This window comes from Hyla sarda, chromosome 4 (assembly GCF_029499605.1).
Source record: "Hyla sarda isolate aHylSar1 chromosome 4, aHylSar1.hap1, whole genome shotgun sequence".
NCBI classification, from domain to species: domain Eukaryota; kingdom Metazoa; phylum Chordata; class Amphibia; order Anura; family Hylidae; genus Hyla; species Hyla sarda.
The window spans coordinates 296130693-296149808 of NC_079192.1; the positions used below are offsets into that span (position 1 = coordinate 296130693).

General features: G+C 45.8%; 1 protein-coding gene and 1 long non-coding RNA gene across 2 annotated transcripts in view; one reads left to right on the forward strand and one right to left on the reverse strand.

Moving 5' to 3' along the window:
* MYBPC1 (myosin binding protein C1) overlaps window positions 1–19116 on the reverse strand; it is a 388140-nt gene that overhangs the window by 312995 nt on the left and 56029 nt on the right. The window lies entirely within an intron of this gene.
* Window positions 1–19116, forward strand: part of LOC130369393 (uncharacterized) — a 54331-nt gene that overhangs the window by 23614 nt on the left and 11601 nt on the right. Inside the window, exon 2 of the long non-coding RNA XR_008892738.1 lies at window positions 3035–3182. This is a non-coding gene — a long non-coding RNA (uncharacterized LOC130369393). The remainder of the gene's footprint in view (window positions 1–3034; window positions 3183–19116) is intronic.

The following is a 19116-nucleotide window of genomic DNA, read 5'->3' on the forward strand; positions in this document are numbered from 1 at the left end:
GACACATTCTCTCTCCAAAAGCCCAATGGCGCTCCTTCTTTTCTGAGCATTGTAGTTCGCCCACAGAGCACTTTAGTGCACCAGCATTTTAGTGAAATTTTTTTTTTTTTTTTTCACATCAAACGAAAATTCATTAAACACCTTTTACCGCTTGTGAAAATTTAAAGTATGGGGCAACACCAGTGTATTAGTGTAAAAAATTTATTTTTTTACACTAACAAGCTGGTGTAGACCCCAACTTTACCTTTTCATAAGAGATAAAAGGAGAAAATTTGTAACGCAATTTCTTTTGAGTACGGAAATACCCCATATGTGGCACTAAACTGTTGCCTTGAAATACGACAGGGCTCAAAAGCGAGAGAGTGCCATGTGCATTTGAGGCATAAATTGGGGATTTGCATCCGCCACCAAAATACCCTATGGCAGTGCTTCCCAAACATGGTGTCTCCAGCTGTTGCAAAACTCCCAGCATGCCTTGACAGCCAATGGCTGTCCAGCAATACTGGGATTTGTTTTTCAACAGCTGGAGGCTCCGTTTTGCAAACAGTGCCGTACAAGAAAAAACATTTTTTATTGGGGGGGGGGGGGACTGTGTAGGGGTATATGTATATGTAGTGTTTTACTTTTTATTTTGTGTAGGGGTAGTGTGGTGTAGTGTTTTTAGGGTACATTCACACGGGCGGGGGTTTACAGTGAGTTTCTCGCTGGGAGTTTACCGCATCTCAAACTTGCAGCAAAAAAACTTGCTGTAATCATCAGCCCGTGTGAATGTACCTTGTACATTCACATGGGGAGGGACCTTCAGCTGTTGCAAAACTACAAATCCCAGCATGCACTGACAGACCATACATGCTGGGAGTTGTAGTTATGCAACAGCTGGAGGCACATTGGTTGCAAAACACTGAGAGTTTGTTACTTTCCTCTGTGTTTCGCAACCAGTGTGCCTCCAGATGTTGCAAAACTAGAACTCCCAGCATGTATGGTCTTTCAGTGCATGCTGGGAGTTGTATTTTTGCAACAGCTGGAGGCACATTGGTTGCGAAACACTGAGAGTTTGTTACTTTCCTCTGTGTTTCGCAACCAGTGTGCCTCCAGATGTTGCAAAACTATAACTCCCAGCATGTATGGTCTTTCAGTGCATGCTGGGAGTTGTATTTTTGCAACAGCTGGAGGAACACTGGTTGCAGAGTTTAGGACACAAACACTTTCACAACCAGTGTGCCTTCACCTGTTGTAAAACGGCAACTCTCAGCATGCATTGACAGCTGAAGGGCATACTGAGAGTTGTAGTTTTGCAACAGCTGAAGGCACACTGCTACAACTCCCAGCATACCCTTCGGCTGTCTGTGCATGCTGGGAATTGTAGTTATGCAACAGCTAGAGGCACACTTTTTCATAGAAAAAAATGCACCTCCAGCTGTTGCATAACTACAACCCCCAGCATGCACAGACTACCAAAGGGCATGCTGGGAGTTGTAGTTGGAACTCCAGCTGTTGCAAAACTACAACTCCCAGCATGCCCTTTGGCTGTGCGTGCTAAGCGTTGTTGCTAAGCAACAGCAGGAGTTGAACAGGTCTCACCTCCTGCTGTGTCTTGGGACGCCCCATTCACCCTTTTTTCTGGGTTTCTGGGTCACCAGAGACCTGAAATCGCTGATCTGAATTGCAGGACCCCCCAGGGGTATGCATGGGGTGCCTGCTGAATAATTTCATGAACAGGTATGCCCTTGGTCCTTAAGTACCAGGACGTCAGGGCGTACCTGTATGCCTGTGGTCCTTAAGGGGTTAAGCCAGTATATGTCCGGGCCCATTGGACGTTTGCTAGAGAGCATTTGGATGATACAGAAGAGTATTGGGAGAATGTCATATGGTAAGATGAAACCAAAGTAGAACTTTTTGTTAAAAACTCAACTTGTCGTGTTTGGAGGAGAAAGAATGCTGAGTTGCATCCAAAGAACACCATACCTACTGTGAGGCATGGGGGTGGAAACATCATGCTTTGGGGCTATTTTTCTGCTAAGGGACCAGGATGACTGATCCGTGTAAAGGAAAGAATGAATGGGGCCATGTATCATGAGATTTTGAGTGAAAACCTCCTTCCTCAGCAAGGGCATTGAAGATGAAACATGGCTGGGTTTTTCAGCATGAGAATGATCCCAAATACACTGCCCAGGCAATGAAGGAGTGGCTTTGTGAGAAGCATTTCAAGGTCCTGGAGTTGCCTAGCCAGTCTCCAGATCTCAACCCCATAGAAAACCTTTGGAGGGAGTTGAAAGTCTGCCCAGCAACAGCCCAAAACATCACTGCTCTAGAGGAGATCTGCATGGAGGAATGGGCCAAAATACCATCAACAGTGTGTGGAAAACCTTGTGAAGACCTACACAAAACGTTTTACCTCTGTCACTGCCGACAAAGGGTATATAACAAAGTATTGAGATTAACGTTTGTTATTGACCAAATACTTATTTTCTACCATAATTTGCAAATAAATTCTTTAAAAATCAGACAATGTGATTTTTTTTCTCATTCTGTCTCTCATAGTTGAGGTATACCTATGAATAAAATTACAGGCCTCTCTCATCTTTTTAAGTGGGAGAACTTGCACAATTGGTGGCTGACTAAATACTTTTTTTTTGCACCACTGTATCCCACTCAATTTGCAATTTGTTTTGTCTAATGTCCCATGCAATTCTATGGGACTTCCAGTATACAATATAATTTTTTTTTCCATATATTCTTTTTGTTATAAAGTCATGTCCGTGTGTCTTTATATTTGGAAAGCTGCAAGTTTTATTTTTTAATTGACAGAGCTGTATGTGGGTTTGTTTTTTGTTTAGTTGTTTGGGAGAAGGGATTAACAAAAAGCCACAATGGTTGCATGTTTTTTTTATTTTTTTATTGGCGTCCAGCATACAGGTTTTGTTTTATAGCTTGGGTCATTACAGATATCAGTTATGTGTATAATGCATTTATAATGTAGGAGTAACTGTGCTTACCGTAATTGTCTTTTTTATAATTTTTTGTGTCACACTAGGAGCACAGATCTGTACTGCAACAAGGCCAGAAGAAGTGCACACAGCGCAAAACTGCTGTCAGTCACCTCTGAGCGCCCTGCATGAGGTCTGGAACTGGTGATGTCCGCGTGAGCAGTTGAAGTGGAGTCGGACGACTGAAGCCTAGCGGTGAGTGCGGGTTACTGTGTCTCTTCTATGCTATCTGCAGGGCCGTTTGAAGGAATTTGGGGGCCCCAAGCAAAATGGACATGGAGGCCCCCCCCCCCCTTTGATGTTCACGCACGTCACGCTCTAGGGCTGGCGTCAGGACATACTAACGCCGGCCCTTGAATTCTTGGAGCGCAACGTGAGCGAACGTCGATACGACGCACATTAGGTGCAGCAGTGTTCCCCCCACATTAGGTAGGCAGTGTCCCCCCCCCCCCACATTAGGTGCAGCAGTGTTCCCCCCACATTAGGTGCAGCAGTGTTCCCCCCACATTAGGTAGGCAGTGTCCCCCCCACATTAGGTGCAGCAGTGTTCCCCTCCACATTAGGTAGGCAGTGTTCCCCCCACATTAGGTGCAGCAGTGTTCCCCCCACATTAGGTGCAGCAGTATACCCTACCCATACCCCCTGTCCAGACCCCCCCCCCCCCCCACCCAGGGCCATTTTTTTTGGGTGGGGGTTTGACTGCTGAGACCCCCACCGATCACCTCGGTTGAAGTGGTTCTCCAGCTGTTGGAAAGCTAAAACTCCCATCATGTCTGGAGAGCCTCTGGCAATGGGAGTTGTAGTTTTGTAACAGCTGGAGAGACACAGATTGGACACAGTTTTACCCATCATCACTGCAGAACTTACAAGTGACTAGAGCTCTGATGGGACAGTCAGGAGAACACACAATGATATCAGTGACCTGAGGGACGTCTTCTTTTCTTCTTCATCTCATCCAGAGACCAGGTCTTCCTCCAGCTCCATCTTCTCTGCAGAGTCTGACTTCCAGACATCATTGGCTCCTCACTGTCAGCAGATCCTCATCCTCTGCATGAAGACAGTAATCATTATAACCTTGTCAGAAAGTGTACTCTAAATAAAATACTGCCCCACACTGTACCCTGAATATAATATTGCTATACACTGTACCCTGAATATAATACTGCCCTACAATGTACCCACTAAAAATAATACTGCTGTACACTGTACCCTGAGTATAATACTGCTGTACACTGTACCCTGAATATAATACTGCCACACTGTACCCTAAATAAAATACTGCCCCACACTGTACCCTAAATATAATACTGCCCCACACTGTACCCTGAATATAATACAGCCATACACTGTACCCACTAAATATAATCCTGCCACACACTGTACCCTGAATATAATACTGCTATACACTGTACCCTGAATATAATACTGCTATACACTGTACCCTGAATAAAATACTGCCCCACACTGTACCCTGAATATAATACTGCCATACACTGTACCCACTAAATATAATCCTGCCACATACTGTACCCTAAATAAAATACTGCCCCACACTCGACCCTGAATATAATACTGCTATACACTGTACCCTGAAAAAAATACTGCTACACACTGTACCCACTAAATATAATACTGCCACACACTGTACCCAGAATACAATGCTGCTCCACACTGTATCCACTGAATACAATACTGCCACACATGCATACACATCATATATACATATACACCCCTCTTATCCTCTGTGTCCTCATCACCCCCATAACCCCCCGCCAAACCTCTCCTCATCATTACTATGGGGGGGGGTGATGAGGAGAGGTGCAGGGGGGGGCACCTCTCATCACCCTCATAACACACCCCCCTGCACCTCTCATCACCCCCATAACACCCCCCCCCTGCACCTCTCATCACCCCCATAACACCCCCCTGCACCTCTCATCACCCCCATAACACCCCCCTGCACCTCTCATCACCCCCATAACACCCCCCTGCATCTCTCATGACCCCCATAACACCCCCCCTGCATCTCTCATGACCCCCATAACACCCCCCTGCATCTCTCATCACCCCCATAACACCCCCCCTGCACCTCTCATCACGCCCATAACACCCCCCTGCACCTCTCATCACCCCCATAACACCCCCCTGCATCTCTCATCACCCCCATAACACCCCCCTGCATCTCTCATCACCCCCATAACACCCCCCTGCATCTCTCATCACCCCCATAACACCCCCCCTGCACCTCTCATCACCCCCATAACACCCCCCTGCATCTCTCATCACCCCCATAACACCCCCCCTGCATCTCTCATGACCCCCATAACACCCCCCTGCATCTCTCATCACCCCCATAACACCCCCCCTGCACCTCTCATCACCCCCATAACACCCCCCCCCTGCACCTCTCATCACCCCCATAACACCCCCCCCCTGCATCTCTCATGACCCCCATAACACCCCCCTGCATCTCTCATGACCCCCATAACACCCCCCTGCATCTCTCATGACCCCCATAACACCCCCCCTGCATCTCTCATGACCCCCATAACAACCCCCCTGCATCTCTCATGACCCCCATAACACCCCCCCTGCATCTCTCATGACCCCCATAACACCCCCCCTGCATCTCTCATGACCCCCATAACACCCCCCTACATCTCTCATGACCCCATAACTACCCCCCTGCATCTCTCATGACCCCCATAACACCCCCTGCATCTCTCATGACCCCCATAACACCCCCCTGCATCTCTCATGACCCCCATAACACCTCCCTACATCTCTCATGACCCCATAACTACCCCCCTGCATCTCTCATCACCCCCATAACACCCCCCCCCCCCGGCACCTCTCATCACCCCCATAACACCCCCCTGCACCTCTCATCACCCCCATAACACCCCCCCTGCATCTCTCATGACCCCCATAACACCCCCTGCATCTCTCATCACCCCCATAACACCCCCCCTGCACCTCTCATCACCCCCATAACACCCCCCCTGCACCTCTCATCACCCCCATAACACTCCCCCTGCACCTCTCATGACCCCCATAACACCCCCCTGCATCTCTCATGACCCCCATAACACCCCCCTGCATCTCTCATGACCCCCATAACACCCCCCCTGCATCTCTCATGACCCCCATAACACCCCCCCTGCATCTCTCATGACCCCCATAACACCCCCCCTGCATCTCTCATGACCCCCATAACACCCCCCCTGCATCTCTCATGACCCCCATAACACCCCCTGCATCTCTCATGACCCCCATAACACCCCCCTACATCTCTCATGACCCCATAACTACCCCCCTGCATCTCTCATGACCCCCATAACACCCCCCTGCATCTCTCATGACCCCCATAACACCCCCTGCATCTCTCATGACCCCATAACACCCCCCCTGCATCTCTCATGACCCCCATAACACCCCCCTGCATCTCTCATCACCCCCATAACACCCACCCCACCCCACCCCCACACACACACCTCTCATCACCATTGCAGTCCCCTAACCACCATATAATCCCTCCCCCCCCCCCAGGCCCCCCGCGCCAGTTTACTTACCCTGCCGCGGATCGTTGCAGCGGCGTGAGTCTGCTGCTGCTCCTGTGACTGCACGGAGGATGCTGGAGGTTCGCGTGGGGACGTAGGCAGGGACAGGTCAGGTGATTGGCGTAGACGTACGTGCGTGCCTGCGCGGGGCACGTGATGTATCAGCCCCTGACCTGTCCGGTGCCGGTTTGTTTCTTAAGGGGCCTGCACCCTACAAAGGTAATTTAATTGAAATGTGCCGGCTCTGCTCGGGGCCCCCCAGCCAGCTCGGGGCCCCAAGCAATTGCTTGGTTTGCCGGTCCGGTAGCGACGGGCCTGGCTATCTGCAACGTATTATGCCAATCATGTTATGCTGACAGGCAAATTTTCTGTCTACCCCTAGATGCTGTGGTTGCTATTGACTATGGCATCAAGGGTTTAAACTGTCAGGATCACAGCAAGCTACAGTCTTGGAAGTTAACGGCAGTGATTGCGGCATCTAAAAGTACTTAAAATACAGTTACGGTTGGTTCAGGTGGGGCTGATGACCGGACTGCCTCCATGCCGTCTAATCAAGTCTGCTTCGGGAGGCTGGACAAGCTCAGCACCGATAACACTGATCAATGTGTTGCTAGGAGGCATAGTATTGAACAGTGTTTGCAATTGAATGATTGCATATAATAATTCTGTATAAGGACTACAAAACAGTGTGCAATAATAACAATAATAATGATTATAATCATAATTAAGTACTGTGTTAATAAATGTGAAAGAGCCCATACCCTAATAAAACTAAAAGTCGTAAACCCCTACAAAACACCACAAATCTACACTGACGAGACCAGGCTTACAAAACTGCCTTTGTATAGCAACTGCAATATGTTACATAAGCAATGCCAAGGCAAAAATAAATTAAAGCACACTTTCTAAAGACAAAAATGATAAAGTGATTTATTTTTGCTTTGGTTTTGCTTATGTATGACATACTTATCATACTATTCCAAGGGGATTGATACATTGGATGCATGTAAGCAAAAAATAATAAATCACCTGAGAACTACATTTAGTAAGAATCATCCTATTCCCTGTGACTTTTTGCACAAAAAAATTGCAGTTGCGACAAAAATGTGCTCTCGACAAAAAAGTTGGGACAAAAAAGTTCTTTTTCAAAGGCAGTTTTATAAGCCAGGTCTGGGCTGGTATAGATTTGAGGTGTTTTGAAAGGGCTTGCGAGTTTTTGTGCAACAAAACTAAAACATTCCCTCCAAATTTCTAGACTGAATTTCCATAGTGGATCCTCGCCATTTACAATCTGCCAGAATTGGTGCTTATGTGAATTTTTCACAGAGGCGTCCCATTGATGAACGGCACTTCTTTGGCAGATTCTGCTGCAAGCTTACTGCAGCACAGCTTACATTCACTTTTAGCATTTTACATATCCACTGGTACAATTTTTTGTTATTGTTCCACCTCAATGACAGAGCAGAACAGCGGAACGTCCAATGTCCAATGAGCCCAGCCTTATTGCAACTGATGCTTTTTTGCATCACTGGTGGTCAATTAAGTGCAATAAAACCTAATCCTAATACAACTGATACATGTGGACCGAGCCTAAATATTGCTCCATACACCTGCACACATTGCTCTTAAAAACTGCATGCCATACATTTAATAGCAACAGTACAGGGTATTGCTTTGTCCCATTCATTGAATGCTGCACACTTGCTACAGAATTTGCAGCTGTATGTAGCAATCTAAACAACAATGATGCCATATTGCTCACCCGAGCACCGCAGCCCATCTTAGGCTGGGTCCACACTACGTTTTGTCCCATACGGGAGCGCATACGGCAGGAGGGAGCTAAAACCTCGCGCTCCCGTATGTAACCGTATGCGCTCCCGTATGCCATTCACTTCAATGAGCCGACCGGAGTGAAACGTTCGGTCCGGTCGGCTCATTTTTGCGCCGTATGCGCTTTTACAACCGGACCTAAAACCGTGGTTGACCACGGTTTTAGGTCCGGTTGTAAAAGCGCATACGGCGCAAAAATGAGCCGACCGGACCGAACGTTTCACTCCGGTCGGCTCATTGAAGTGAATGGCATACGGGAGCGCATACGGTTACATACGGGAGCGCGAGGTTTTAGCTCCCTCCTGCCGTATGCGCTCCCGTATGGGAGAAAACGTAGTGTGGACCCAGCCTAACAGCTGATCTGGTATTGATAGCTGATCTCGGGAAATCTCTTTACTACAATAAGCAGGGTCAGTTTTAGGGGGGGAGGGGGGCAACATGGGCAATTGCCCAGGGCCCCCATGTCCAAAAGGGCCCCCTAAACTCTAGAGGAGCATTACTGAATTTTGCCACAATTTGCACATGATTTTATGCAAATTGCGGCAGACTACAGTAATGTGAGAGTGGCCCTGTGGGAGCCCGGGCTTCAGAGAGCCCACAGAGCAGAATAGACACTCACACTGTATGGTAAAGGACCTTCTTGATGATGTCATCGCAGGTCCTTTACCATACAGTGTACAAAGAGGAGGAGGAGGTAATAGGGAAAAGCATTGGGGGAGGGGGCTGTGAGAAAGGTGGGGAGACCAGTACATGTGATGAGGGGCATATAAACTGTATATAGGGGGTAAAGTTAGCAATATATAGGGGTATAGGTAGCAGTATATGGGGAGCATAGGGAGCAGTGTATAATGGGAGAAGGGGGCCATATGGAGCAGTATATGTGATAGGGGGTCATAGAAAGCAGTATATATATGTGATAGGAGATCATAGGGAGCAGTATATATATATGTGATAGGGGGGGTCATAGGGAGCAGTATATATGTGATAGAAGGTCATAGGGAGCAGTTTATATGTGATAGGGGGTCATAGGGAGAAGTATATATGTGATAGGGGGTCATAGGGAGCAGTATATATGTGATAGGGGGTCAAAGGGAGCAGTATATATGTGATAGAAGGTCATAGGGAGCAGTATATATGTGATAGAAGGTCATAGGAAGCAGTATATATGTGATAGGGGGTCATAGGGAGCAGTATATATGTGATAGGAGGTAATAGGGAGCAGTATATATGTGATAGGAGGTCATAGGGAGCAGTATATATGTGATAGAAGGTCATAGGAAGCAGTATATATGTGATAGGGGGTCATAGGGAGCAGTATATATGTGATAGGAGGTCATAGGGAGCAGTATATATGTGATAGGAGGTCATAGGGAGCAGTATATATGTGAAATACGGGGTCATACAGAACAGTATATGTGAGATATGGGGTCATGCAGAAAAGTATATATGAGAGAGCGCCATGGGGAGCAATGTGTGGAGGGGGGAGGGTCTTTTGGTCCAGTCTGGGGTCTGTACACCAAAGGTCATCACCAATTCACAGAATATCTGATCAGTGAGACCTGACCCCTGGGACCACCACCGATCATGAGAAAAGAGGTCCCTTGTCCCCCCAAATGAATGGAGCAGCAGCACATGATCACCTGGAGCTCCATTTGTTCTCTATAGGACTTATAAACATTGCTGATCGCTGCACCCACATGTATGGAGACCCCATAGAGAATGAATGGAATGACATGGAATCATGTGCTGTTGCTCCAATCACCCAGGGGTTGCCAAGCCTCTCTTCTTTGGGGGTCACTGACTGGCATGCAGCTCTGTTTCTTTCTTAGTCAGTGAGCGGTGCCGGGGCGGTGCTGTGATGTCGGAAAATAGATTGCAGATCCCTGACCATGCCTCTCTGACTTTTGCCAACTGTAGATAAAAGCCATTTTTACAGCATAGAAGACAAGGAGTGGCAAAACAAATGTATGGCTGCAGTATACCAGTGATCGGCTTGTGCTGTGCTGACAGGTTATTGACCTATTTTTAAGTGACAGTTGCCCTTTAAACAAAAAGTATTCACTATGGGGGAGATTTATGAAAGCCTATGTAGAGAATGCTACTCATTTACTCTCTGCACAGGTTTTCATAAATCTCCCCCTATATAGCTTACATTTGGACCCTATATTGCATTTACCGTATTTATCGGCGTATAACACGCACTGGCGTATAACACGCACCCCCATTTTAATAGGGAAATTTAAGTTAAAAAAAAATACATATAAGATAAATGAAAGACTAAATGCCATATCATCCCTCTAACTTTGATTTTGCCTGAACTTCAGTTTGGTCCCCCCTTCCAGTGCCACATAATTCCTCCCCTTTTATCAGCCCGTGTGCCACATTTACACCCCCCCTTACCCTCTCATCATTCCCCACTGTCTTATCATTCCCCCACCCCTCTCTTATCATGCCCCCTCTCACCATGCCCCCCTCTCACCTTGCCCCCTCTCATCTTGCCCCTTTCTCATCATGCCCCCTTCTCATCATGCCCCCTCTCACCATGCCCCCCTCTCACCATGCCCCCCTCTCACCATGCCCCCTTCTCACCATGCCCCCTTCTCACCATGCCCCCCTCTCACCATGCCCCCTTCTCACCATGCCCCCTTCTCACCATGCCCCCCTCTCACCATGCCCCCCTCTCACCATGCCCCCTTCTCATCATGCCCCCTCTCATCTTGCCCCCTCTCATCTTGCCCCCTCTCATCTTGCCCCTTTCTCATCTTGCCCCTTTCTCACCATGCCCCCCTCTCACCATGCCCCCCTCTCACCATGCCCCCCTCACATCATGCCCCCCTCACATCATGCCCCCTTTCCCTCCGTTTTTGATATATACATTTTTCCCATCTTCCTTACTTAGCCGTGCTCGGCAGGCCAGGTCCGGTGTCGGGTCTTGGGGCTGCGGTCAGTGAAGCTGGATGAGTGACGTACTCTGCCGGCTGCACAGCATCAGGGACGTCACTCATCATTCGCTGCATCCGCCGCTGGTCAGTGTGGTCGCCGCTGGCAGCCTAACCGCAGCCACCTTAGAATAGTCACAGAGGCAGCAGCATTGAATGAGGGACGTCCCTGATCTTGTGCAGCGGAGCTAGCAGAGGACATCACTCATCCGGCTTCACTGACCGCAGCCGACACCGGACCTGGCCTGCCGAGCGCGGCTAGGTAACGAAGATAAAAAAAAAAACAATACAATAAAAAGCAGAGGGGAAAAGAAGGAAAATGTAAAAAAAAAAACAAAGGGGGAGCCGCGCGCTGGTCACTGATTTAAAGTGGCCGCGGCCAGGCTGCTAATCCTTAACAAGCAGCCGCTGCTGCGGCCACTTTAAATCAGTGACAAAAAGATTTATCGGTGTATAACACGCAGGCAGACTTTTTGCCTTGAATTTAAGTTTTAAAAGTGCGTGTTATACGCCGATAAATACGGTATGTTATGGCCTTCATCTTTGGTCATGTGACCCATGGGCCCCATTTTTATTTTTTTGCCCAGGGCCACACTTAGTCTAAAACCGGCCCTGACAATAAGTTTATTAACTTTGTAATAAAATAAAATACTACTGAGTCATTACCATCAAGCACATATACTTGTATACTTTTCTCTATCCTGGTAATAATTTTTAGCATTAAAATTTTAGCATTTTTTTTTCTCTCCTCTCCATAACTCTTTTATTTTTCCATCTTCAGACCCACATAAGGGCTTGTTTTTTTGCATGACCAGTTGTACTTTGTAATTACATCACTCATTTTACCATAAAATGTACTGTGAAACAAAAAATATATAATTTTTGTTGGGAAATTGTAAAGAAAACCACAATTTTGCTAATTTTGGTGGATTTTGTTTTCACGTTGTATGTTACAGTAAAATGACATGTTCCCTATATTCTGGGGGTCAATACAATTAAAATGATACCCATGGTTACATGGTTTTCTATTATTGTACTGCTTTTACAAAATTAGTATGTTTAAAACTGCCTTATTTTGACCCCCTATAACTTTCTAATTTTTCCGTATACAGGGCTGTATGAAGACTCATTTTTGTGCTGTGATCTGTAGTATTTACCGGTACCACTTTTGCGTATATGTGAGTCTTTCGTAGCTTTTTATAAAAAAAAATGTGGAATGTGATGTGACCAAAAAGCAGCAATTTTTACTTTATTTTTTTATTTTATTTTTTTAAAGCAATCTTTATAGGGGTATTCCAGGAAAAAACTTTTTTTATATATATATATCAAATGGTTCCAGAAAGTTAAACAGATTTGTAAATTACTTCTATTAAAAAATCTTAATCCTTTCAGTACTTATGAGCTTCTGAAGTTAAGGTTGTTCTTTTCTGTCTAAGTAATCTCTGATGACACGTGTCTCGGGAAACGCCCAGTTTAGAAGCAAATTCCCATAGAAAACCTCTTCTAAACTGGGCAGTTCCCGAGACACGTGTCATCAGAGATTACTTAGACAGAAAAGAACAACCTAAACTTCAGAAGCTCATAAGTACTGAAAGGATTAAGATTTTTTAATAGAAGTAATTTACAAATCTGTTTATCTTTCTGGAGCCAGTTGATATATAAAAAAAAGGTTTTTCCTGGATAACCCCTTTAATTGCTAATACTGTTCAGTGATCAGTATAATGGGTGATCCCCTGAGAGAGACAGGAGGCAGGTGAGGAGACCTCCAGCCACCATCTTGGCTCATTGTCGCGCCACGGGTATTCTGATGAGTCGTACAAAGCCCCCGCAATCCTTCAAATTCTGTAATTAGTGTTGATCATAGCATCTGAAGGGTTATTGGCCATTGCCGGAGGGTCCCTGACTGCTGATAGCAGCCACAACCTACTGGCATAAAGAGAGCATGTAAACGTATGTCCTCGTGTGCGAAGTACCAGGACATCAGGACGTTCATTTACGTTCATTTGGGGAGATTTATCAAAGCATTTAGACTGTTTTTTTCCCATCTAAATTTGTCGCACAGAAAGTTGCAGTCTAAATATGTGTGACTTTTGTGCGAATTTTGCTTTAGAGGATTTTTAGAACATGATGCATTCTAGTCTATTTTAGACGGAAAGATGCATTGGTGCTGAATTTATCAAAAGCGACTTTTCGGTGACAAGTCACATCGGCTGAAAGTACGCTGAAATGTCAGACCATGCTGGAGCCGGTTTAAATATAGACCAAAGCATAGTCCATGCACAGAATTTATCAAGAGCCGTGCAACTTTGGATAAATTAGGCGCACAACAGACTAGCCTAACCCTCTGTAGTTTGGTCTATATTGATGCGGGACATAGACAACTTTGATAAATCTCCCCCATTGTCCTTAAAGGGGTATTCAACTGGAAAACATTTTTTTTTTATTCAACTGGTGCCAGAAAGTTAAACAGATTTGTAAATTAAAATAGTGAAGTAGTAATTCAGCTCACCTGTTTCGGCACGTGCACAGCCAGCCTCAAAGCTCAAATTGAATACCATAGGAGAAGTTGGAGGCAGCACTGAGTAAAAACATTCCTTTACTTAAGTAATAGTAAAAGTCCATACAAAGGCAGGAAAAATGAGCACTAGGACAAAAGTGCATTAGTGCATAGTGGAAGCACCTCTGGAAGCCGACGTGTTTCAGGCCGATTGACCTTAAAGGGGTACTCCGCCCCTAGACATCTTATCCCCTATCCAAAGGATAGGGGATAAGATGTCAGATCGCCGCGGTCCCGCTGCTGGGGACCCCCGGGATTGCCGCTACGGCACCCCGCTGTCATTACTGCACAGTTCGCTCTGCACGAGTTCGCTTTGCACGTAATGACGGGCAGTACAAAGGCTGGAGCATCGTTACGTCACGGCCCCGTCCCTCGTGATGTCACGGCCCGCCCCCCTCAATACGAGTCTATGGGAGGGGGCGTGGTGGTCATCACGCCCCTGCCATCGACTTGTATTAAGGGGGCGGGCCGTGATGTCACGAGGAGCGGAGCCATGACGTTACGCTGCTCCGTCCCCTGTATCGCCCGTCATTACACACAGAGTGAACTCTCTCTGTGCAGTAATGACAGCGGGATGTCACAGCGGCAATCCCGGGGGTCCCCAACAGCGGGACCACGGCAATCTGACATCTTATCCCCTATCCTTTCAATAGGGGATAAGATGTCTAGGGGCGGAGTACCCCTTTAAGTCATGAAATGACTAAAGGCCAATTGGCCTGAAACGAGTCAGCTTTCAGAGGTGCTTCCACTATGCACGAATGCACTTTTATCCTAGTGCTCATGTTTCCTGCCTTTGTACGGACTTTTACTATGACTTAATTAAAGGAATGTTTTTACTCAGTGCTGGCTCCACCTTCTCCTAAGGTATTCACTTTGAGATTTGTAAATTACTTCTATTTAAAAATCTTAATCCTTCCAGCACTTATCAGCTGCTGTATACTACAAAGGTTCTTTTCTTTTTGAATTTCCTTTCTGTCTGACCACAGTGCTCTCTGCTGACACCTCTGTCCCTTTTAGGAACTGTCCTGAGTAGGAGCAAATCCCCATAGCAAACCTCTCCTGGACAGTTCCTGACATGGACAGAGGTGTCAGCAGAGAGCACTGTGGTCAGACAGAAAGGAAATTCCAAAAGAAAATAACTTCCTGAGGAGCATACACCAGCTAATAAGTACTAAAAGGATAAAGATTTTTAAATAGAAGTAATTTACAAAACTGTTCATCTGTCTGGCATCAGTTGATTTAAAAAAAAAAAATGTTTTCCAGTGGAGTACCCCTTTAACAACGCAGGACATAAATGTACGTCCTGGTGACGTGGTACTTAACGCACCAGGACGTACATTGACGTCCTGAGCATAACCGCGGGCATCGGAGCGATGCCGGCATCATGTGCGGCAGGTCCCGGCTGTGGATCGCAGCCAGGGACCCGCCGGTAATGGCGGACAGCCGCGATCCCGCGGATGTCCGCCATTAACACCTCAGATGCCGTGATCAATACCCATCACGGCATCTGCAGCATCGCGGTCACTTAACAGGATGATCGGATCGACCGCAGAGCTGCCGCGGCGATCCGATCATCCTGCACAGCAGACGGAGGTCCCCTCACCTGGCTCCGCTGCCTTCCGGGAGTCTTCTGCTCTGATCTGCCTTCCCGCAGACCAGAGCAGAAGATCACCGATAACCCTGATCAGTGCTGTGTCCTATACATAGCACTGAACAGCATTAGCAATCGAGTGATTGCTTTAAATAGTCCCCTATGGGGACTATTAAAATGTAAAAATAAAAGTAAAAAAAGTAAAAGTAAAAAAAATTTGAAAACCCCCCTCCCCCAATAAAAACGTAAATTGTCCCATTTTCCCTATTTTACCCCCAAAAAGTGTAAAAAAAATTATTTTATAAATATATTTGGTATCGCCGCGTGCGTAAATATCCAAACTATTAAAATAAAATGTAAATGATCCCGTACGGTGAACGGCGTGAACGTAAAAAATAAAAAAAAGTCCAAAATAGCTGCTTTTTTCTAACATTTTATTCCAAAAAAAATTTATAAAAAATTTAATAAAAGTTTTGTATAAGCAAATATGGTATTAATAAAAAGTACAGATCACGGCACAAAAAATGAGCCCTCATACTACCGCTTATACGGAAAAATGAAAAAGTTATAGGTCTTCAAAATAGGGGGATTTTAAACATACTAATTTGGTTTAAAAGTTTGCGATTTTTTTTAAGGGCAACAATAATAGAAAAGTGTATAATCATGGTTATCATTTTAATCGTATTGACCCAGAGAATAAAAAACACATGTCATTTTTACCATAAATTGTACGGCCTGAAAACAAAACCTTCCAAAATCAGCAAAATTGCGGTTTTCTTTTAAATTTCCCCACACAAATAGTATTTTTTTGGTTGCGCCATACATTTTATGATAAAGTGAGTGATGGCATTACAACGGACAACTGGTCGTGCAAAAAACAAGCCCTCATACTAGTCTGTGGATGAAAATATAAAAGAGTTATGATTTTTTGAAGTGGAGGAGGAAAAAACGAAAACGTAAAAATAAGGTCCAAATGAGTCCTTAAGGGGTTAAAGGAGTACTCCGGCGCTTAGACATCTTATCCCCTATTCAAAGGATAGATGATAAGATGCCTGATCGCGGGGTCCCGCCGCTGGGGACCCCCGTGATCTTGCACGCCGCACCCCGTTAAAATCAGTCCCCGGAGCGTGTTCGCTCCAGGTCTGATTACTGTCGATCACAGGGCCGGAGCGTTGTGATGTCACGGCTCCGCCCCCGTGTGACGTCAAGCTTCGCCTTCTCAATGCAAGCCTATAGACTTGCATTGAGGGGCGGGGCGTGACGTTGCACAAGGGCGGAGTCGTGAAGTCATGCTCTTTCGCTCGCGTGGTCGGGATCCGAAGCCTCCAGCGTTGCCGGAAGCTGCTGAGATGGGTGCTGCAGCCGAGATCCCGGGGGTCCGAGGCAGCGGGACCCCCGCAATCTGACATCTTATGCCCTATCCTTTGGATAGGGGATAAGATGTCTAGGGGCGAAGTACCCCTTTAAGGGGTTAAGAATGAATTGATAAGTTCTAGTTGTTTATAATGGGCCAATAGGATCGTGGGAAGTCAAATCATGGCTGAGCTACAGTGGAAAGACAAAAAGAAATCTGAGAATTGTGAGATTTATTAATAAAAGCAGTTCCTTTTTTTTTAAGGATTTGAAACCTGTTAACACAGCAACATACATCCAATTGTCACTGCTTACATTTTCTCCCATGAGACAATTATTGTAAGTGTAAGAGCACAGACAGATACACATGTGTGCTGCGCTATTTTTTAAAATATTTTATTGGAGTCATTCCCTTCCACTCAGAAAAGCACATTTCAAAATACATGAATCATAAAAACTAAGTAACCACCAAGCATCATAGATAAGTTTGGCTTTAAAGTACTTCTGCAGCGAATCAAACTTATCCCATATCCACAGGGTAGGGGATACGTTTCTGATCTCGGCGGGTCTGACTGCTGGGATCCCCGCGATCTCCCGAACAGGGACCCTGCATTTCCGCGCTGTGTGCCTCACTAGGGTCGATGGTATGCCCCCTCCCCATACAGCTCTATGGGAGAGGGGGGGAGGCACGAACGCTGCCTCCCCTCCTCTCCCATAGAGATACATGGAGGAGGCATGTCGGCCGCAACGTCATGCTGCGGCAGACACGCCTCCTGCACGGGACAGCTGCGGCAGAGCCATGGCCCCATGCAGGAGATCGCAGGGGGTCCCAGTGGTCAGACCGCTCGTGATCAGACACTTATCCCCAATCCTGTGGATAGGGGATATGTTTTGTTCGCTGCATATTTCCTTTAAGGCTGTGTTCCCACGGGGCGTTAAACTAACGCTAACTACTGCCACAATTTTACCTTTATCTTCAGAAATCACAGTAAAAATTGTGCACAATTGTGTTGAGATTGTGCTACTTGAGGTAAAATTGCCCAACTTTTACAGCAATTTAGGAAAACAGTGGTAAAATTGTAGTGGTAATTTCAGGGGCACCACTGATTAAACGCTCCATGTGAACACAGTCTTAGCATATCACACACTCACTTTATTCACCTAGCTGGGTGTAAGCCTCTGATTGGGTGACATGCAGGACCATCTATCAATTTAAAAACCACTCTATCCTGCATGTCACCCAGTCAGAGGCTATATGCCCAGCAGAGGTGATTAGAGTGAGCGTGTTAGGGTCCTATCGGAAGTAAGGCCACCTCCGCATGGAGGATGAGGGACATGTTTTGATCAGAAAGCGCGCTAAGGGCCTCAATATTTGGTCTAGAGTGCTGCTGCAACCTTCTACTTGTATACTTTGTATTTGCCAAAGTTGTTGTGCTGGCTATCTCTGTTTTTGTTTAATAGTAGGATATATCTGCTCATTATCCGTCATGATGAAGTCTGCCTAAACATTTTATATCTTTGTACTTCTCCATATTATGCCACAACTTGATTTGTAATAGAAAGATTATAGGCCAGAGAGAAAAAAAATTGATTTTGCCAATAGCAACCAATCACAGCTCAGCTTTCATTTTACCAGCTCTTCTTAAAAGGGTTATCCAGAGATAGAAAACAAAGCTAATTTCTTTCAAATAGCACCACACCTGTCCTCAGGTTGTCTGTGGTATTACAACATGGCTCCACTCACTTCAATGGAACTGAGCTGAAATAGCACACACAACCTGAAGACAGGTATTGTGCTGTTTTGGAGGAAATCAGCTCTGTTTTTCTATCCCTGGATAAGCCCTTCACGATAGGAAAGCTGAGCTGTGATTGACTGCTATGGGCAAAATCTATTAACCCCTTAAGGACCCAGACATTTTACACCTCAGGACCCGGCCATTTTTTGCAATTCTGACCACTGTCACTTTAAACATTAATAACTCTGGAATGCTTTTAGTTATCATTCTGATTCCGAGATTGTTTTTTCGTGACATATTCTACTTTAACATAGTGGTAAAATTTTGTGGTAACTTGCATCCTTTCTTGGTGAAAAATCCCAACATTTTATGAAAAATTTGAAAATTTTGCATTTTTTTAACTTTGAAGCTCTCTGCTTGTAAGGAAAATGGATATTCCAAATAATTTTTTTTTTTATTCACATATACAATATGTCTATTTTATGTTTGCATCATAAAATTTACGTGTTTTTACTTTTGGAAGTCACCAGAGGGCTTCAAAGTTCAGCAGCAATTTTCCAATT